The sequence below is a fragment of the Polypterus senegalus genome, chromosome 2 (assembly GCF_016835505.1).
Source record: "Polypterus senegalus isolate Bchr_013 chromosome 2, ASM1683550v1, whole genome shotgun sequence".
Lineage (NCBI taxonomy): Eukaryota > Metazoa > Chordata > Cladistia > Polypteriformes > Polypteridae > Polypterus > Polypterus senegalus.
The window spans coordinates 163,228,794-163,252,526 of NC_053155.1; the positions used below are offsets into that span (position 1 = coordinate 163,228,794).

Sequence of the window (23,733 nt, forward strand, 5' to 3'; positions counted from 1 at the left end):
TGGGAGCGTAGTGAAAAGAACACATACAAATTTCATTCTACTTTGTACACATAACAATAAATCTGAATAGAACTGATTACACTGCATTGTATTTTTCATTAAAGACTTAGATTTTTAAAAAAGGCAAGCCACTTTTTCCATGGCATGTCTTTCACACATCCAATAAAAACAAAAAACTTATGAAATTAAAAAGGCAATGTGTATGACAGTGCAGATGGTAGTGCCAAAAATCAATTATCGATTCTTAATGCATGATGAGTCACTCATTTTGAGGATACTGTAATAACAGAACAATGTGTTTATGTGAGTAAATTCAACGTCACTGATACCAGTCAATCCGTAAATACATAGAGAAACATGCAGGCTCCATTTAGAAACTAGCTCTGTGAGGCAGGAGTGTCAGCTCTGTGCCACCACTTGGCCTAAGTTAAAACATATGTATTAAACTTACTAAACTTCACCAGGACTAACCTTAGATGAATTAGCATTGATAACCTGACCCAAGTGTGTCTGTCAGTGTGCTTTGTGTGTGTGTGCGTGTATTAGTGTGTGTGTGTGCGTGTGTTTGCCCCGTGGTGGGCTGGTGCATTGATCCAATGTTATTCCTGCCTTGCTCCCTATGATTGCTAGGATAGGCTCTAGCTGCCCAACAATCTTGCCCTGGATAAAGATTAGGAAGAGGGATGGATGGATTGTTACTACAATTATTACTCTTGTTGTGTCTGTTGGAGAGAAATATATGAATAGTTTAATGGATGTAAGATATTGAGGACTACAATGAATAACAATTTATAATAACAACAATATTATTGAGCAAGTTCTAGAGAAAAGGAGACTGGGGTTTGCATCTAGAGTTTCCATGTTCTCCTTGGGTGTTCCGGTTTCCTCCCACAGCCCAAACAAATTCACGTTAGGTGGATTGTTGTTGCTAAAGTGACCTGCTTGCATGTGTGTGTATGTTTCTGTATGTGTGTGTTCATCCTGTGTTGGACTGTCACCCTTGTCCAGAGATAGTTCCTGCCTTGCATCCAGTACATGCTGGAATAGGATCTGGCTGCCTGCAACCCTGCCCTGGATAGGTGGGATAGGAAGATTGATGGATGAATGAATTGCTATACTGTAATTTCTTTTCAGTTGTTTTCACTTGATTGCATACTTTGCACTTTTTCAATATTCTCTCTCACTGCAACAAATGCAGGCATTATCAGTCCTGCAAAAAAGACATCCTTTGGGACTTAAAACCACAAAATTCCAAATGGTGGAAGAATATAAGCAATCATAAGAGTGCTTTTCATAGTTATTATTATCCAGTTATCTACAGAAAAGAGTCAATTTCACATTTGGACATCAACACTCAATAATATCAACATGTTGTATACACATGGCGACATCCAGCTGGAACTGATACCACAGCTGCCATGAACACTGCCCTACAGGAACAGCTATATGCCTCCTCTATTGGGATCCCTCTTGATGGGAATGTGGCCACACTGTGTTCCAGGTATTCAATCTATTTGAAAACCAATGCGGAACTTGAGGAAGGCAAACTGGTAGCAGTAACAGAATTCTAGGGAATGACTAGCAAGAAAAATGTTTTACATCTTACCCATTTTATTTTGTGTGCTTAATTTTGTAGGTTCTTCATTGTTACTGTGTTATCCAAATAATGATTTCTTATAAAGAACATTATGTAGAAAAGTGTTATTTTAAGCAACCTCTAGTGAAAGATTACAGTTTTTGGTGGTCACATGAATATAACCCCCTATTTCCCACAGATTTAATGTATCAACATTCGTGTCTTTGTTTTTTATACCATATATGTGTTTTGTTTTTTATCGCTACTAAATTTAGTAAAGTCCGATTTTACTTTATGGTGCCAAACAGAGTTGTGTTGTGCTCCAGCATTCTATTAGCCAGTGAAAGCACTGTAAAGAAGCTGTCTGTTGTTATGGTCCTACCTTTGCCCAGTCTGATATTGGTCATGGGACATTGTATCTTTGATTGCCAGTATAGCAAATATTTCTGAGCAGGCATCAGCCATAATGCTCCTCTTGTGAAAAGAATGGAGATAAATGCCATCAACTCAAAGAGGGAGAGGCATGTTCGTTGTACCACATGAATGTCACTGAGAGAATAAAACTGAATAATAAAAAAAAACAAATGGTAACTTTTACAAGTAGCCAAAATTTACACTGGGTGTTACAGACTCAAATTAAATGTATATTTTAATTATTATAGTAATAATAATAGCAGCTGACTACTCAAAACGCAAAACACTCATTCTCGAACCCAGGACCTTTAGGCTTATAAGGCAGTGGTTCTTACCGCTGTACCATTCAAGAACACATATAAATCCCCTGTTGATTAACATTAGAGCTTGGGTTTTTAACTCTGGCAGCAACATGTAAATTGAATGTTTTTTTTTTTTCTTTGGTTATATTCCTGAATAAAAGTGCATGTGTTTATTTGATATTTGGACTAAAGTATTCAAACATTATACACTTAATGTCATTATTAGTATAATATGGAAAAGGTTTCTGTTTAAGGTATGTGCTCAGCATTTCTTGTCTCTCATTTCCTTTCATCCTACACTTACCCAGATCTTTGTAGACATGAAACACACATGAAATGCATGTATTCTAAATAACGAGATACTGTATTATTTACCCTGTACAACTCCAGGAACCTCACAAACAGATAAGGAGCCTTAGCTTGAACTGGGAGAGCTTTTTGCATGAGCAGAGCTCTGTCAAGGCGGGGACTGGGACAGCAGGCTGCATGCTGCTTGTGTTAATCAATGCACTTACAAAGCAAAAGACGCTGATGGAGAGGTGCGAAGGGATTTAAGGTGGACAGGATTAAAGGTTTTTTTTCGTAGGCTTCAGGAATTCTAGTGTTAAAAGGAAGAGACTTTAAAATGGTTGTATATATTACAGAAATGCTATCTGAGTCTTCAAGACTGATCCATATCTCTTCTGGAACAGAAGTAGGTGGTAGGTGCGGAAAATTGGGTAGATTTTGTTTAGCAAAGTTTTTAATTTGGAGATAGTGGAAAAATTGTGTTGATGGGAAACTAAATTTGGAGTCTAATTGTTCATAGGATGCAAAGAATTATTATGTTTTTTTTATTTTATTGATTTGTTGAAATCACACAACATTCCATACAAATAAATCAATTTTTACAAAAGTAGGATAAAAAAAAAATCAACCCCCACCCCTGAGAAAGAGAGCTAGGCCAGCACAGTAAAACTTGAATCTAGTAAAAATAAGTAAATAGACAAATTACTAAGTGAATAAAAATAAATGGAGAAAAAAATGGGGGAGAGAATCTGCTTCCTCAGTGCTTTAAAAGCTTATTCTAAAATTGTATTGATTAGATCCTGCCAGGTTTTGAAAAAGTTCTGCACAGATTCTCTAAGTGCGAATTTGATTTTTTTCCAGTTGCAAATAGTATATAACATTAGTTACCCACTGACTTAAAAGAGGAGAGTTAGGATTCTTCCAGTTGAGTAAGATAAGTCTACGTGCCAATAGTGTAGTAAAGGCAGTTTGTTTGTCTTTCTCCACTTTAAGCCCATCTGGGAGTACCCCAAAAACAGCTGTTAATGGTTTAGGAGGGATTGTGACACCAAGGCTGTCTGACAGGCATTTAAAGATTTTGGTCCAGAATGTTGTTACTTTGGCGCAGGCCTAAAACATGTGGCCCAATGAGGCTGGAACTTCACTGCAACATTTGCAGGTTGGATCTTTCCCTGGAAACATTTTGGACAATTTTAAGTGAGACAGATGTGCTCGATATATAATTTTGAGTTGAAAAATTGTATGCTTTGCGCATATGGAGCTCCAGTGAATTCCCTGCATTGCTACCTTCCACTCCTTTTCTGAGATATTGAGTGAGAGATCCTTTTCCCACTGTCCTCTTGGATCTTTGTAAAATGGTTTCATATATTGCAGAAATGATGTCTGAGTCCTCAAGACTGATCAATATTTTGGTGAGTGAGAGGTGAGGAAAATTGGGAAGGTTCTGTTTAACAAAGGTTCTGATTGGAAGGTAGTGAAAGAAATGTGTTGATGGAAAGTTACATTTTGAATGTAATTGTTCGTAGGATGCAAAAACGTTGTCTATGTACAGATCTCTAAGTGATTTAATCCCAAATGTTTTCCAGACATTAAAAACTGCATATGTTAGAGAGGGTGGAAAAATGTGGTTCTCATGCAGAGGTGCCACAGATAAAAGCTTCTTTATCTTAAAATGCTTCCTACATTGGTTTCATATTCTGAGTGAGTGAAGGGTTGTTAGTATATTGGCGATAACTTGCATTTATTGGGTTACAAAGCAAGGAATGTAAAGAAGTACTGTACGATTTTATTTCTATTGCGGTCTAAGCCTGTGTACTGTATGTTCATCTATTTGAGTCCATGTCCAGGTTTTAATAGCTTGTATGTTTGCTGCCCAGTAATAAAATTGAAAGTTAGGTACAGCCATGCCACCTTCTGCCTTGGGTCTTTGTAGGGTCGCTCTGGATATGTGCAAATAATATAATATAATATAATATAATATAATATAATATCATGTGGTTAAGAATTCACTGGAAAGAGCACACTTTTAGTCAAGTTAATTCTGGGACCAGAAATCTTTTGAAATTCTGTAAGTGCTGTTAGAACTGCAGGCAAAGTATTTTGTGGATCTGATATACAGTGATCCCCTGCCTATCATGGAAGTTACGTTCCAGACCCATCAGCGATAGGTGAAAATCTGTGATATAGAAAGACCATATAAATAAACATTTTTTTTTATAGTTTAAGCCTTAAAATACCCATCCCGCATGCTTTAAACACATGTAAAATTATTAAAACAGACTTTGTAAACACATATGATATGTGGATGTCAGGCTAAGGATATGAGTAATATCTCTCTATTATAAAACATTTTAACATCACGCAAGACAAGGCAGTGAGACAGAAGAACAGCTGCTGTACAGGCTTTAAAATGACTGACGCGCAGAATGACAAGAAGAACAAGCATCTTCGCAGAAGCAGCAGAAAGCCAGCACAAAGTCCACTTCTCCATAGTGTGCATTCAGATCCCCCCCTTTCACAACATGAAGTGGCAGGAGCGTAGTGCACCTCCCAGGTTTGAGCGAAGCAGTCGAGACCAGATCATCTCGGACAGACACTTTGACAACACTCAAGACTAGACATTACAACATTAGGAAGCAAAACCCGTGAGACAGTGACTTTTGCACGTCATGCCCTACTTACAAACAATTTAAAACAAGTTCACTGACATCTAACCTAGCAGTTGTTGGAATGCTTTTGGCAGACAAACTTCAGGTGCTCCCAGCTCTTAAAACAACGACAAGCAGAACCCACACCTTGCCAGCAGCAGCTGCAGAAAGCCAGCAGATGATCCGAACACTTCTCCTTAGCATGCGTTCAGCCCTCACACACACCCCCCACTCCTCCTCCTCCTTCAGAATGTGCAGAGCGACAAGCAGAACAGGCATCATTGCAGAAGCAGCACAAAACTAGTAGCTGATCCGTCAACTTCTGCTTAGTGTGCATTCAGCTTCCCCCCTTCACAAAGTGAGCAGCGTTATAAGTGACGCAAAGTGGCAAAAGGACAGTTGCTACAAAGGCTTTTAAGTGAATGACGCAAAGCACGATAAGCATAACACACAGCTGCCCAGCAGCAGCAGCAAGACACCAGCTGAAGCGATCACATCTCTTTAGCGTGCATTCAGTTCTCCACTTCACAATGCGAGCAGCGTTATAAATGCAACAAAAAAGAGATTTAACCACGCCTGGGGCAGGAAATAAAGAACAAATATTGTTTTTACAAACGTTTTAAAGTAAAAATTAAAATAATGCATATGTAACAATTCCCATGAAAATAACAGTCTCTTTAAATTGTTTATCCGGTGAACCAAACCCAGGAGTGGGCAAGCAAAGCGGGCAGGGGGCAAAGCCCCCTAGTAATAATAATAATATTAATAAATCCACGATAGCTGAACAGCGATATAGCAGGGGATCACTGTATACAGCGCCATATCATCTGCATATAGAGAAATTTTCTGTTCAAGCCCTTCTCTGATAATCTCCTTTATTTCATAAGCATTTCTACAGTGAACTGCCATTGGCTCAATGGCGATTACAAAAATTAGTGGTGACAAGGGGCATCCGTGTCTGGTACCACGTTCTAGTTTAAAGTAGACTGAATTAATGTTGTTAATACAAACAGAAGCTTCTGGATTGGTATACAGTAGTCTGATCCATGCACAAATGTTCAAGCCAAACCCAAATTTCTCCAATGTAGTGAAAAGGTAGTTCCATTCAATCATATCAAATGCTTTTTCTGCATCCAACGATAATAATATCTCCAGGATGTTTGACTTTGTTGGTGAATATACAGTGGAACCTTGGTTTGCGAGCATAATTTGTTCCGGAAACGTGCTTGCAGTCCAAAGCACTCGTATATGAAAGTGAATTTCCTCATAAAAATAATGATGATTCGTTCCACAACCCAAAACTATTCATATAAAAATGATTAATACAAAATATAAAGTAAAAATGCATAAAACAAATTAACCTTCACTTTACCTTTGAAAAGAATCATGGCTGGTGTGAGTAAGTTTCTAAACTCTTGTGGGATTCCACCCAACGGGACGACACGCGGAAGAGCATCCCAAAGCAATCGCAGTCTCCCAGCGCTGTAGTAGAGACACACACATAAGCGCGCAAGCAAGACACACACACACACGTGTGCACACGAGAAGAACCATCAGCTCAGTTGTGATCACATGACGCTCAGCAGACAAAGCATATCCATACTACTCGTATTGCAAGAGCTAGCTCGTTTATCAAGTCAAAATTTATTTAAAAATTTTAGCTTGTCTTGCAAAACACTCGTAAACCAAGTTACTCGCAAACCGAGGTTCCACTGTATTGTATTAAACAAGTGTCGAAGATTGGAAGCTAAGTGTCGGCCTTTAATAAATCCAGTTTGATCAGCACTTTCTCCATCCTTCTAGCTAGGATTTTTAACATCATTATTCAGAAGTGAAATTGTCTCTATGATGTACATTGTAATAAGTCCTTATTTTGTTTAGGAAAGATGGTAATTAATGCTTGGCAAAAAGTTTGAGGTAGAATTTAATCATCTCTAGCTTCTGTAAATGTTACTAATAAGAGGGGATAATAAGAGTATTCCTGCAGAGACGTCTGAGGATGTATTTGTCTCTTGAAAAAAAATGATTTGTTTGAATATAAATTCTGTACAGTTCTCGTCTGCTAATAAAAGAGGGTTAAGACGCCATCTGCGAGATAAGTATGTGGGGCATAATGATTTTAGCTCCAAGATCAAAGGGGCATGGTCGGAAATAACAATAGTGTCGTACTTGCAAGATTTAATCGTAGGCAAGAAATGGTTATCTACAAAGAAATAATCAATTCTTGTGTAGCAATGGTGCACTGGTGAACCGAAGTAATTTCCCCCATAGGGTTGTATGTAAATACAATTAATCCATTCCAGACCGTACGAACTGTATGTAAATATGTATTTTTTAAAGATTTTTAAGCACAAATATATTTAATTAAACCATAGAATGCACAGCGTAATAGTAAACTAAATGTAAAAACATCGAATAACACTGAGAAAACCTTGAACAACAGAGAAAACTAACACTGCAACAGTTCACGCTATAGCGCTATGAACTGCTCGCTAAAAACACTTTTTTTAATGAGTTTTAAGCACAGGGAAAAAAACGAACATTTGAAAAATCCGTAATTTAATAAACCACCAAGAAAAGTAACATTGCAACAATGCACGCTACAAACCGATCGCTGTAAACAGAAGTGAAGTGGATGTTAAAATCCAGTAGAAAAAATTCTTCATTAAATACAACGAGGTTAAAACAATGCTCGGATCTGTCTCTTTAAAAACAAGCCCGCTGCATTCTTTAACTGCCTTCTTGGCCTTATGGGTCCAGCCGTCTCTCTCTCTCTCGTGTGTGCGTGTGTCTCTCTCTAGCGTGTGTGTGTCCCTCTCTATCGCGTGCGTGTGTGTCTCTCTTGCGCATGTCTGTGTGTGTGTCTCTCTCTTTCTCTCTTGCTCACTGCACAGGGAATGCACAAGGAGAGACTGAACACGTGCGTAAATCATCGGCGCGCACAAACCGAAAGGGAAACTGGCTTGTTCGTATACCGAGTCTGTGGTCGTGAACAGATGCAAAAGTTTGGTAAACTTTTTGGTCGTAAACCGATTTGTACGTGTTCTGAGACATTTGGAACCAAGGTTCCATTGTAGAAGGAATATGCTCTTGAGTTTGGGTTTAGAAATCTCCAGGGGTCTGATAAGTTGTGATCAGTTACAAACTGTGTAATTATCTTTGCAGTGTTAGATGTCATGACTCCTGTGACAGGAGACCTATCTAAGTTTGGATTTAAAACACAATTAAAGTCCCTAGCCATTATAATTTTATGAGTGTTTACTTTGGGAATGGATGAAAATACATTTTGCATGAATTCCATATTATCCACATTGGGTGCATAAACATTTATCAAAATCACTTTACAGTTAAATAAATTACCCATGAAAATCACATATCTCCCTTCAGGAGCAGCTATTGCATCTGATACTACAAATGAGACTGTTCTATATATAAGAATTCCCACACCTCTAGTTTTCTTTGTAAAGCTAGAATGGAATATTTGGCCAGTCCAGTCTTTTTGCAGCCAGAACTGATCCTTGCTTAATAAATGGGTCTCCTGTAAAAATACTATTTTAGCGTTTAGACCTGTTAGGTGAGAGAGTCATTTCTTTCTCTTTAATTTGTGATTCAGGCCTTTAACATTCCAGCTCACAAAGTTAACTGTACTGTCATGGAAACATTGATTCAGAATTTTTTATGTCATTTTGTAGTCTTAACTAATAATGAAACAGCTTTAACCTAAATTTACAATTTTCCTAGGAGTTTTTGTCATGAAGCCTATTGTTATGTTGGAAGTTATCATTATAAGGATTAAAAGGATAGATTAGATATAGCTTGCTCTTCTGCAAAGTATTACTTATATACAAACCTCTAAACGATTTAATCTCCTACACTTTCCAAACATTAAAAAACTGGTGTTAAAAAGGTGTTTATCATGTTGAGGTGCCACAGATAAAATATTTTTTAACTTGAAGTGCTTCCTACATTGGTTCTATATCCTGAGTGAATGAAGAACGATTGGGTTGTTAGTACATTGATGATACCTTGTAATTACTGGTGTAAGAATTTAACTAACATCCATGTTTTTTTGGTTGTGGGTGTTAAAATTAAGTCCTTGGAGAAAAATATACAGAATTTAAGTCTCAACTTCACACAGTAATTGAATCAGGATTCTAGAACTATTAGGCACCAACATGTCACCACTGTATTTTATGTTAGTAAAATGCTACCATGTCACCATTTTATTTGTGGTATAAATAGCTATTTCAATTTTACTTTTGTTTTCTATAAAAACAATGCTGCATGTGAGGAAGTCTAAAAAATTCTTTCTCATTTAGCATTTTTCTAAACTCCCTAACAGGGGCCTTTTCTAAAATATTTATTAAATTTAGATAAAGCAGTATAGTGTGCTGAAATACACTGCTGGGCAACTAGTTAAGTATAATTTTACATACAGTATATTTTAATAATATCATGCCTTTAATTCTGTATATTGGTTACATTTAAAGTCTCCCTTACTCATCAATAAAAAAGCAAAAACATGAAAAGAAAAAATGGGAAAGTAAAAGAATGCAGAGCAAATATAGTAGAGAAAAGATAGTCAGAGGTTATTAAATTGGCTGCAGCATGCAATGGTTAAATGTTATCAACTCTTAATTGACTCTTTTACTCTTACTCATGTAAATCAATTTGAGATACATCCTTTGTATGAAAATGTGGTATTGAAAAAAAATGTTTTTGTTGTTACCTTACAAAGTGTTAATTGGTGACAGTACTGGTAAATTACGGAAGCGTATTAGAGCCACGGTGAAGAAAAAAAATACGGACACAGTGAAGAAAAATAAAATATATGTCGAGAATAAAGTCGACATGTTGACTTTATTCTCGACATTTCCACTTTAATCTCGATGTGATGTTTATGACGAGATTAAAGTCGACATGTTGACTTTATTCTTGATATTTCCACTTTATTCTTGCCATTTACATCGAGATTAAAGTTGACATGTTGACTTTATTCTCGACATTTAGGTTTTTTTCTTCACTGTGTCCGTATTTTTTTTTCTTCACCGTAGCCCTAATACGTTTCCGTAAGTAAACAGATGCCACATGCTGAATAACATTTTTTGTTTCCAATTTACTGAATTCATTGTATCCTGATTTTAACAAACACAATAAATCGTTTTTCTTACTCTGATATAGTTGATAGGATAAGTTTCCTCAAATTCAGCAAAAGTGACAGTGATTTATTGGTGTACTGTAGTTATGACTGACAAAACAAGTGCTTGTACTATCTGACAGACACAATGATAAGGTGGCCCATTTTCATAGATAGCAATATATTTATCGAATAACATTTTCTTCAATTGGACAGGAACTAGAAACATTCAAGCAAGTTCAACAAAGAGACATGTAATTTAACACTAACCAATACTTAATGCGTACTGACTCAGATGCCTAAGACTAATTTCCATGAAAACAACATGCTATACTGATTCATTCACATTAAGAAGTTGCTATAGTAAACAAAAAAAGTTTAACTGAGGAAAAACAGCTAATCTGTGCCCAGTTTAGCTGAATAGACTATTAATCTTACTCTTCTTTATAATTGCATGTTTCTGCATTTTTGTATGCTTTGCTGAAAAGGACAGTTTTCCCTTCTTTTAATTTTATTTAAAAAGTGTTAAACAGACTGCAAATAATATCTTTTTTAACATTTGTCCTGTTTTTTGGATTTAGGGGGTTTTAAACAGATGGATGGATGTCTTTTTTTGCCTGATTTATTCATTATAGAGCAGCAGGAACTTTGGGAACTAGCTCACCAGCATAGGCTTTTGACACCATTGTAAATAGATCTCTTGTACTTCTGTGTTCTTTGTGGGAGCAGTATGCAAATTAGATAGTACTTGCTAATAACAGTTTGACTGAGTCTCTGCTTATACATTCTTTAGTTTCTTTAATAGTCTTAATCTTCCTTTATCTGTTTATTTTTATAATGTTACTCTGTATGATAAATGAGTTAAGAAAGCTCCCATGAATTACAATGAAAATAGTAGGATGCTTTAAACAAGACCAATCCAATCCTTCATTCCAAGTCTAAGGCTTTAAAGCTTTTTTATGCAATATTGCTGTTGCCTTATGCCCATTTAAAAATGTACATACATGAAGTTTGGTCTGAATCTGATGCTCCCAAGTGAGCACAATAAATTCCAGGCCACAACAGTACAACAACAGTTTCCTTTTCCTTACATTTACCCCACTGGACTCATTGGCAGGATGGAAATTCCATTGGTGGTTTCAATGTGAGCATGTCTTTGACACTAGCCGCTCAAGGGAGGTACAGGAGCATGGCATGGCATCATTTAAAACAGAAAATATCCATTAAGATTTTGTTGAGAACACTGCTTTTCTCAGCCGGATTTTTCATACAGTATTTTGTAAAGTACATTATAATAAAAAACGCCAAGATGAATGGCTTCAATTTTTCTAATCAGTGTGAAAAAAATCTTGACATCATGGTTTTCTGGATTGAATTATATATTGCCTTCTAAAGGTCCCTATACTTTGTAGCGGGTGCCACATATGCTATTATTCTGTGGGCGGTTGCTGCCTCTTTGGGTGCATTGCTGTAAATACACCTTTAAGGGGGAGGTCATAACTCGGTCAGGGTGGTTGGTGTTGAAAGCTTAAAAACCGGAAAAGAAGGGGAGAAAGGGAGACATCTTGTGGTGGAGCAAAGAGAACTGAAAAGGTAGCACGAAAAAAAGTATCTACTGGAACAAGTTCTTCTTTTTTTTGAAGACTCAGTGACACAAGGGAGACGCGTCTCTGAAGATGGACTCTTTTTCTTTGATTTCGCTGACAAATATCTTGGACCGGTGGGATTAAACTTTGTTGTTATCGGCTCGACAGCCGGCGTATTCCAGTAGGGTTTCTCTTTGCCCTGAACAATAAGGACAGTAAAACCATTTGGACAGTCTGGTTTTTCTTATTTATGAACATCGCGTGTTTAAACCAGAGAGGGGGGTTTTGATTGCTATGTATTTGTTTGTTTTTCTTTATATATGTAAAATAATATATTTGTTCTTTTGCTTCTTCTTTATTTGGTGATATGGCTTGTTGTTAATGCTAAGCTGGGACTGGTGGTGGGGGTCAATAAAGCGAGCGTTGGTTACGTTGTTCGATAGATTTTAGATATTGAACTGCTTTATACTAGCAGTTTTCTAATCGTGCCTTAACTCTGGGTTTAGTTGTTTGCCCGGGGTTAGCAGTATAACTTTAACATTGGAATACACAGACTCTTATACTTATCTTTGTTGCTCTTTTCTAGATGCTCTCCTTTGGACATAGATTTGCCCTCTTCAAATCCTAATAACATTAAAATCATCATTAAAATATGCACCTTGGGTGAGGTTAATTCTTGTTTTCCTTTTTTCCTATACGTTTGTTTTCTCCACATAAAAAAAACACTTTGAGACTGAATTACATAACAGTACAGATCAGTCCATCTGTGTCCCCCATCCATAATTCAAATGTCTGGTAATAAAGTAAATCTTCACATACTGTATAAATAACACAGATAGTGCATCATTGTAAAAATACATGAAGAACCTCTCTGCTATAAATTTTAATATGATAAGCCACCAAGAAGAATTCTTTGTAAGAGTAGTAATTCCCCATTCACTCTGAAACATTTTAAATATGAAACTTCTGAATCACTACTCAGGCTGGTGCCTCCATCTTGTCCCATCTGTGTGGTATTGTCAGGATGAGCATCGGCTCCCTGCGACCTTTCACTGGGTAAGCATGTTAGAACATGGATTAATGGAGAAATGAACCATTTTGTATTCAACATTCTAGGAATTACTACATGAATATCGTATATGCAATAGAATAACTGTTAAGGACAAGATAATTCCAAAGATTGTTTGAAAAGGCTGAAAAAGTGGTAGGAAAAGATCGGGAGAGAAAGACAGCATATTCAAAAGAAAGCTAAACTATAAATTACAAACTGGTAAAGCAAGCAGAAAAGTCCAGAACAAACAGAGGGTCAAAACCATAACAGGCTGCCATCAGATGTACTTTATTAGAAAACTAACTAATGATGAAGAAAGTTTTTAAGTTATTTTATCCACCGAAGGATGCTAGCAAGCCAGTTGGTGCTTTCTTTATGCCACAGTGACATCATAACTCACGATAACTCAAATCATGTGACTAACCCGAGACAGTGTTGTAAAAATAATGTGTAAGTTAAACAATTTAGAAACAAGTATAAATTGAATACATGGAAAATAAATGTGAAATGACTAGAATAAAAAATTGTGTATCTCAGACAGCGACCCTTAAAGTTTGGGAAAAAATTAACAAGGTAAATGAGTATGGGTGTTTTTGGGGAAGTATTTAATCTACTGAATTAACTGTCAGATTTGAATGCAGCTATTTTAATCATCTTTAATTTTTTTAAAGATGGAAAAATTGAAGTATGAAACCAGGAAATGTTGAATTGTTGTTCAATAATAACCTAAAAATATTAAAAGAGACAAAAGTCATGGGTGTGTGAAACATGGTTCACCGACAAAAGCGCGATAGACATATGCGCCCTGACAAAACCGCGACCGACAAATGAGCGCCGACAAACCCGCTAACTGGTTTTCAACAAATGCGCACTGACAAAATCGCCAAGACAAAATCGCGAGAGAGGCAAAGAGAGTGGGATGCCCTTGCTGCAATTCTTCCTACATATGCAGGGCGTGATCTTAAGGACTATCTGCGTGCCGTGCTGATGGCATGCCGCGTCTCATAATATTGACTTCTAAAATAAACATTATTATATATGCTTTATACTAGTAATTCATATTTGATTAAATTTTCAAGATTTTGTCGGGACGATTTTGTCGGTGTGATTTTTTCAGCGCATTTTAATCGGCGCTATTTTGTCTGCGCACATATGTCTATCGCGCAAATGTCGGGTCACAGTGAAACATTACCCATTGCAGCACAAAGACATGTTGAAAACTTAACTGAAGTTACATCAGATCCAAACAAATTGTATTCAATAAAGCAAAAGGCGACATTAAAGTGCAAAATCACACACCCACATAAGCTACATTTAAACTACCAGCAGTGTTTGATGCCTTAATCAGAATTGCTGAAGAAATCCAATTCCATATCCTTGGTGCTTACATTACATAGTTTAGATATTTCCTGAACATTAAAAGGTTAAGTTTGGTATTTTTCAAGTCAAAGTTTTATTGACAGTCAGGTTATACAGTATATTAATTAGCCACATAAAACTGTGTTATAAAATGTGAAGCACTTTTATAAGTTTTAAAAAATACCGCCTTGGCTCCTTCCTGTGCTGGCACTCCCTCACACCGCAATTTTTTGATTGAACTGGGTTTGCCTCTTTTCAGTTTCTGAAAGTCAAATATACAATACATTCCTCCTCCTTTTCTTTCTATTTCCAGGTTAAATCTGCTCTGTGTGGAATATGTTTTTGTGCTCCTGTTCCCAACCATCTATTATTTGGCTACATTTTTCTTATCCTCGTTTTCCACTAAACGCATTTCCTGTTTGTACACCAACCTTTGTGATTCCATAATCACCCACACATCCTTGTTAATGCCATTGTGGTGGAACAGTTGTTAAAAATATAAAAAACATAGAAATTCTAATCATCAACACATCCAATTTAAAATTGTCCACAATTGTGTCTGCATGGGTTTCCTCCAGGTGCTCTGGTTTCCTTCCACAGTCCAAAGATATGCAGGTTAGGTGGATTGGCAATCCTAAATCGTCCCTAGTATGTAATTGGTGTGCGTGTGCCCTGCGGTGGGCTGGCACCCTGCCCCGGGATTTGTTCCTGCCTTGCGCCCTGTGTTGGCTGGGATTGGCTCCAGCAGACCCCCGTGACCCTGTGTTAGGATATAGCAGGCTGGATAATAACTGACTGACTGAACTGATTACTCTACATTTAATTTTTTATCTAAGTATTTGATTTTTGATAGCGCCTAGTCTACCTACACTTATGACTGTAAATACCAATCAACAATTAGTATTAAAACACATTCTGTGGTGTGTCATATGTATGCAAGATAAAAAAAATACTGCTAAAGTGAAAATGGCAGACTATGCAATAGACCAGGGGTCGGCAACCCGCGGCTCTGGAGCCACATGCAGCTCTTCAGCCTCCTTGTAGTGGCTCCCTTTGGCTTTGACAAAAAAAAAAACCCATGAAATTGAATAGCAGCAATTTCTTAATTTAATTTGTATTTATATATATATATGTTTATTTACTACAATTACTACTACTCTTATACATTTTAACATCTAATTTTTGTTCTTATTTATTTATTTATTTATTTATAATTTGTCAACTAAAATATGCGTCACATCTAAGTCTGTAGCCCTCGCCTTTACCTGCAGGCGGCTTCTGCAGTGTGCGACCCCTGCACTAACCATGAATAAATCCCAAAAAAGAAGAAAAAAAACACTCTCTCCTTCCCTGTCACACCCCTGGACATCGACCCATCCCTGCTGAACACATCCGCATTCACAGGAGTAAGTAAGCTCAATCTAGAAATTGAACTGGTCGTGATAGCGAATAAAGATTTATGGGTGACCAAGTTCAAATGCCTGACAGCGGATCTTGAAGAAGTCACCCATCAGAAGGCTACTCTCGCTAAAGAGCACAAATGGCGTGATATTAAAAACCTCCCCAAACCTGACAAACTTGTTTTCGACACTTGGAGTGCCATTCCCGAAACGTATATGAAACTGAAAAAATATGCATTTGGAGTCCTGTTCATCTTTGGCTCAACATACTTATGTGAGCAAGTTTTCTGAAGCATGAACTTCATAAAGTCCAAATATTGCTCCCGCCTCACACATGAGAGCCTACAGTCCTGTGTGAAGGTCAAAGTCATATCATACAGACCCGACATAGAGATGATCTGCAGCGAACTTCAGAAACAGAAGTCACATTAAACAGGTGAGAACAATAGCATTTAATAGGCTATTATTTTTCAGAAAAAAACACATTCATTTCAGACCCAGAGCTGATGTAGGTTTTTTTGTATGTTCAGGTGCTTCAGTTGATTGCTGGCTGAGAGGGAAACCTGAAGATGAGAGCACACTGAAATGGAATTTTATGTTTACTTTTTAAAGCTGCTATGCTAAAGCTAAATGTTTTATTTATATTAAAGTGGGCTAGTTTTTATTTTAATTTTACACAGGTGTAGGAGGGACTCAAATAGGCCTGCATAGTTCAGTTGAATTTATTTCAAAGTAGGCCTACACATGCACACTGCACTTGTGTTTGTTGTATTCTGTGGTTGTAACATGTAAAATCTAAAAAAAGATTAAAACTTTTAAAAGTTTATAAGCTGTGTTATGTTTTGCGGCTCCAGACTATTTTTCTTTGGAGGAAGAGGGGACACAAAGGCTCTTTTGATAGTGAAGGTTGCAGACCCCTGCAATAGACCTAAACCACGATGAACCATAAACCACTACAAGCCAGCTTTTGCATTTACAGCACACCATGAGGTCAACATTTTTGAGTGAGTAAAAGTAATTAGCCATTTCAAATGTAAAAATTACAGTATAAGCTAGAGGAAGTCACGTCCCTGGGGGTGACAGTATGCTGCAGGGGGAGACACACAGTGATATGAAGCACGTTACAGTCTCCTTTTAAAATCACTGAATCACACAAAAATATTTAGCTTTTATTTCCTTCCTAAAGCAATATGGATAAAATATGTATGAAACTTCAAAACACTCATATATAAACACTCAATAACAATTTTGTCTTGAAAAATTGACATATTTTGTAAGGTTTAAGTCTTTTGTTTTCACGTTTGGACTCATTCCCCTTGAAATTCATTTTAAAACACAAGAAAGTGCATATGCTGACAATTCTTGTTATCCTTGGGAGTTACATTCCTGAAAAATTCCAGTTATGGAAACTATCTGATCCTGAATCATTGATCCTATAGGAAAAATAAGATTAAGTTCCAGCGGACACTGTTCACAATATTCTTTGGTTACCTGTGCCATAAATACATACAGTAATTTTGTCTATTGATAATCAACTAAGCTCAACACAATGTGATTATACTTGGATGTATCTAGCAAAACACTTTCTATTGTTGAAATAAAATAAATTTATTGAAAAACACTGTAAAACTCTGAGAACACACAAAATATTACCACAACATGTAGAGCTGCTAACACACCAGAAGCCGTAAAAATATAGTCATTAATTAGTGCCACCAAAACAACACAGGTAGGCACCCAGGCACTTGTGGGAGGGAGGAAATGGGCAGGTCAGGCCTCATAGGGTTGGGCGCAGGGAGTGAGGGAGACAAGATGGGATAATGGGGCTCCACTCTTGCGGTCTAGAGACTCTGTAATGATCCTTTCACAATTTCACCTTGTTGCGATTTACTACTTTTAGATAGTCAAGTTAAATTGTCTTTTTAGCATTCCGCCAGCTTGTTTTCATAATATAGTAAGTAAGTGCATAAATGCAGTACACAAGAGGAGTCAAGAGTGGTGGGACTGCATTGTTAACTAGTTTCATGACTCCCAATAGCTGGAAAACTTTCAAATGAGAAGACTAACATTTAAATAGCTATTTATTAAAACATTTGACTGCAACTCTGTCTATTTAGTTCCATGCCTGTTGTAACATTGAATGACGCACAAAAATAGTGTAATCAAGCCTCTTTTCTGACAGAAAATCTGACCTTACTTTCTAAACTATTTTTTCTATGGATGATGAGAACCAAAAGTGCTCACATGACATGCTGCTGAGCTCTGAAGAAGGTGAATAACTTGAAACTGCAATATGTCACAAGTGAACAGGTGCTGTCCTCTTACTCACTCAAAGCAGGTGCAGATATTATAAATTACATTCTCTATAATGCAGTATCATTTGGTAAAAGATCCCCTCATATTTGAAGTACACCTGCTGAAACAGTCCATTGCTGTTTGAATCAATCTGGACACTGCAGAAAGGATTTCCAAGAAATGAGCCTTTGTCTTTGACATCTATGGGATTGTTCAATATAATGTTTTAAAAACCTCTTTGGTCAGGAGATTAAGAAGGTTTTATTGAGAAAAAGAAAAGTACTGCTATTGCAGTTTCTTGCTCTGAATTTTATACTTTGTGGTTATTTACTATCCACGTTTTTGAGTGTTTTATTAATCTGCAGATGGTAAAGCAATGCTCATTTTATACCAGAACATTTGTTTTTAATTTTATAATTTGCATTCACCATAAATGTAAACAGATATCAATATATTTGGACCTCCTGTATTAACAATTCATATTAAATGACCTATAATGAGTGACTCTTATAGTCATCTTGTAAATCTATTATAAAGACATTCTTTAGGTGAAATCTTTGACAAAATTACTTTGTCATTAATTTTCTAAATTTCATATTTCAACACATAATCCTGTTATCCCTATATCATCAAAAATGTGATGCTGGCAGCCCCACTACTCCCAAGTGTCCTTACTGATCTGTTAGTGAATCTTGAATTAAGGTTTTGGGCATCTGCTCAGTGGAGCTTTCTCCTTAGATCCATACATGAAAATCTGCTATTCAGGTGTACATTACAGTCCTACTACGTCTACTGTTTATCAATTCTTATTTTCAGTCTCCTGGTAGGCATTATCACTTACCTGCTACATTTGCGAACCTTTCTGGCATTGACCTTACTCTGCTTTGCCAGGCATCTGAATGATTGTCTACTGAACATTATTTTGTTGCAAAGCTCATTTGTATATTTGTATGTTTGCATGTCTTGAAACGAGCCTTAGTATACTGTGTAATTTGTTGATTCACTTTTTTTGGAAATTGGCAACTAGACAGAGGTTTACCCTTACTGGAACGAAACAATACAGTCATATTTTAATTAAAAGGTAAATACTCCATTACTGAAACTCCTTTTGTAATCAGATGAATTGTACTGTGTCCTACACTGTTGACTCAAAAATCTTGACTAGCAGTTGCCTAACCGTATTTTTTACCTTTCCTAATTCACTGCTAGAAATTAACTTGATGGATCATAAAGGCACTTGTCAGAAATAAAAAATTTTAAAAATAATAATGGTACAACTCTTTAGGCTACTACCTCTAGGAAGCTGGGCTCTATTTCTGGTTTGGTTGTTGTGTAGTGTTTGCATATTTTCTTTGTATTAACATGGCTTTCTACACTTATACCAATAACATGCATGTTAAGTGAATTTGCAGTTGTTCTCTTTATGCAGGAGAATGTCCATTCGCAGGTTATCTGCACTGGACTCCTAGGACATCAGCTCAGGTTTGCACCCAACAAAAAGGACAGAAAGCAGCCAGCTATGCTAGTCAAGCTAAAAGTCCTCCTGTAAACTGAGCCAAATGGTATTCTTTCATACTTGTTCCTTTCTTGTACCTGGAATATGGCTGGAATACGTTCTGTCCACACTAGTGATATAATGGTTTGATACAAGTGGAAGGAAAGTGCTTGAATAAGAAAAGGGAAGTCCAAATGCATAAATGCAAATGCATTTGCTGAGAAAAACAACACAAAAACGTAAAGAGAAAAATGAAAACTCTAAACAAAAATCTGCCTCCAAAGTCCACCAGAAAAACAGCTTGATACCTCTTCTACTTGACAGCTTAAGTGATTCTACAATCACATTGTACTACTTTCATTCTAATATTCAGAAACAAACAGAATACAAAGCATCTGTAATAAATTAAGTGCTTTTTGATTTGCCTTGGCAAAAATGCCTGGTACCAGCTTCCCTTTGGAAAGCATTCCTCTTCGATGAAACGTGCATAATCTCTTTAAAACAAAAACTAATCCAACTACAGCAACTACATTTTTCAATTTTGTTTTCAAGTAATACACAAGAATGGTGAACAACCACTACCTTTATACTAGCATACCTGCGTTGAACAGTACAGAGGGAGAATATTTTTGTTGTTTCTGCCCCACTAAAAAACTTAATTCACTATGAATTTACCCATATGGTTCTTATTAAAGCTCCTGCAGCAAAGAGAAACTGGCTTCGCCCAACTCCCCTCCCCCTCGCATAGCACATAGACCGAGGGCTTTGGCCCACTACAAAAAAACTCTTTTAAGGTAGGATTCTTCTTAAATGACGAAAGCAAGCAAGCTAATTGTGCAGCGTTGAACCATCGTTTAATATCTAAGCAGACAATGGGTTTACCTTTCATTTCGCGTGCTGTATTTGTGCAGTTTCCATTTTAATAAAAATAAAAAGCATATAACAATACATCAGGGGATGAACCCCACGTCCATGTTCCAGCTACTGGAAACGGTGTTGAGCAATTAATTTTCGGCAGAGAAGACGCTCATGATCCAACCCTTTTGTACCTTTTTCACACATCATTCTCGCCATTTCTCGCTACAATAGAACACCAAAGTATGTGCTTCACATACTAACCGTCTTCTCAACACAACCCGTTTAAGTCATTAAAGCCCCAAGGAACCTTTGAAAAAAAATCAGTAATAAATCGATTTGCGCCCCAGTGCTTTTGTCGACAATGAAAATGGAATACATAAGAACGTATTTTTTGTTTGAAAGTCAAAAAAATGTAGTTTATTCTTTACATAAAAAGGAAACATTTCTTTACCCTGAACCCCAGTGAGATATTTATATGAATGCGTACGGCCACAGAGAAGAAAAAAAAAAATTGGGGACACGGAGAAGAAAAAAGAGGTCTATTTCGTGATTAGAGAAAGTCGATGAAATAGACATTTTTTCCACCGTGTCCCTAATTGTTTTTTCATCTTAATAAGCTTCCGTATATTTATTCACGTAGAACATCAAATTCACAATACAAATTTCCTGCCGTTATGTTGCTTAACAAATAAAACACATTTTCCATAACCATTTAAAATCGTGGTAATCAGGTTTGTGTTCACTGAAGAATTTCGGACTATTATCAGCAACGCTCGCACATTTTATGTCTTCGAATGTAGCTTAACAAAGAGGAACATAAATAATCGGGACGATGCTTACACTGTGGGTTCTTTCTTCTTGTAAGGACAGCTTGCGAAGCTTAAAATAAATCTAAACGATAACGTGTTACCTGTATTTAACAGAAATATTGAAATTCATCATCTGCCCAATTTAGGGGCCAGAATTAAGAAAAATTACTTAATAGTCTCAAGTAACTAAAGCAGTTTGCGTACTTACAGTCGGATTTCCTTTCTCTTTAGAATCCGTTATGTATACGTGTGCGCTCCGAAAAAATCCAAAACCTATTGCCGTGCAATCGGATTTTCTCAAAATTCCTTTGTAGTTCTTCAAAGAATAATCCAAAATGATTTCTAAAAGGTTACATCCTGTGCATATTCATTTTAGAGTTTGGTGAAACGAGGTCTTAAAATCATCCCATTTCTCTTTTTGCTAAAAATCGCGTTTTCCATCATTTGAGTTTTGTTCACTTGCTCTTATGTATGTTCGTTTGAAATCTGATAGATGATTTTTTTTTTTTTTTTACACTCTTTGTTGACAGCCTTTGCAGCTTTTTTTCTATTGTGCCTTTCTGCTCCTGCGGTACTCTGCTGGCATTTCACGGTTTCCTCGGTTTCTTAGCTCACATTCTGCTCCTTGCCTAGTGAAATTCGAGCCGCAGCCGTGCTTTTCTCATGCGCAGCTTTGGTTGATTTATTCAGCACGCACAGGCAGGCGGAGGGAGGCAGGCAGGCATCTTTGTTAACCATTTGGAAGTAGAGAGGATGCTGTGAAGTCATTGCCAAAAAGACATACGCTTTCAGTCTATAACTTTGTTATCTTTGAGATGGGCACACACCTTGTACATCGATTTTATGTAATTTTTTATTAAGCCAAATACTCAGTGCCTTATGGCATTGTGTACTGATCAACAGTTGCCTTTGTTAGTTTTAAGAGGCATCAAGTGTGTTTGATGCTGGGCATCAGATTGGTTTAAATTTTCTATCAGTAGACTATAACAGTTTCACAGAACTGGCCAATGGTATTATTTTACTGTCTCAGTAAGTGGATGGACACAGTAACAGCATAATTCACATGGCTCACAACCAGGGGAAAATTAGAGTCATCTTAGGGCAAACATGCATATTTGGGACGAGGATGAAATTCTAGGACCAACCTTGTCAACTCACAAGGGCCACACTGTAGTCATGACATTCACATAATCCTGTGTTCTGTGGGACAATGTGCAAACTACCCCACCCGCCAAAAAAAATGTTCTTTTGGAATGCAGGATGATAGTCTATGTCTCATAATAAACCAGGTTCTGAATTTTACATTGTGTTAATGTGCATGCTAGGCTTATTGTTGACCCTAACTTTGTTCTGTGTGGGGAATTATGGGATGTGTACCCTGGTATGCTCCGGTGATCCATCTAGGGCTATCACCATGACCAATGCTTGAGCAACACAGCCCAGGATAATCCAGCAGGATACCTGTTTTTATCTTCCCTGTCACAATTACAGGTGATAATGATTTGATCAAAGAACACGATTTTACTTAGTGGAAAATGTAACTGGAATAAGCAGAAGCATGTTGGTAGTCAGTGTCATCTGTAGGTTTCCATTTCCTAAACTAAATTTAGATGCCCATAAAGAAGGAGACGAGATGATTTTTGGCTTACTTAAAATATAAGTGGGGGTTGATTTGATTCAAACCTAGTTTTGTAAAATTTGACTTGCTTGTATGGAATATTAATTGATTTTAATAAATTTAATAAAATGTTTAAAAAAATAAGATGGAAAACATTAAGGAAATTATAACATTTCTTGCTAGTGAATAACTTTATTGGCAATGGACATCATGTTGTCAGATAGAAAACCATGGAATGCATGGATGGTTTTTCCTCTGCCTTTTCATTCCAACTGTTTGAGTACATTTTAACTAAAGGTGCTAAACCTATTGCAATTGTTAAAAGCATTAGACACAAAACATCAAAATCCATCCATTCATCCTCTTCCGCTTATCTGAGATCGGGTTGCGAGTGCAGCAGCTTGAGCAGAGATGCCCAGACTTCCCTCTCCTCGGCCACTTCTTCTAGCTCTTCCGGGGGAATCCCGAGGCGTTCCCAGGCCAGCTGGGAGACATAGTCCCTCCAGCGTGTCCCAAAACATCTAAAGACATACAGAATTATAGTAGTTTAAACTCTTATATATTTGCTGCTAAAATTTGGCCCAGAGCTTTTCTGTGCTACAACTGCAGGCAAAACTTGCCAATAGTTCGTGATATCCTGGTAGAGCTATGTGCAAGATTTTTTTTTTTGAGCTAATACACTACTTGCTTTCCCTCATGAGCACAACAGTACAAAGCATGACACCCTTACTTTGGAAAGTTATGGGAGATTTGATGGACTGGTCATATAGAAGAAAACAAGATTACAGTAATTGATATCTGGACAGAGGTGTCTGGTTTTTAGTTCAAATAAATAAGCATAGGTTCTTTGAGATGAAGAAACTCTTTGCACATAATCATGGTTCCTGAAACTAACAA

At 36.9% G+C, this 23,733-nt stretch overlaps 1 protein-coding gene across 1 annotated transcript in view; it reads right to left on the bottom strand.

Moving 5' to 3' along the window:
* The window catches only part of LOC120523522 (protocadherin-16-like), a 372,188-nt gene extending 350,159 nt beyond the window's left edge, over nucleotides 1-22,029 (bottom strand). Inside the window, exon 1 of the mRNA XM_039744918.1 lies at nucleotides 21,427-22,029. The gene's annotated coding sequence lies outside the window, so the exon portion shown is untranslated. The remainder of the gene's footprint in view (nucleotides 1-21,426) is intronic.
* Nucleotides 22,030-23,733: the final 1,704 nt, after the last annotated feature.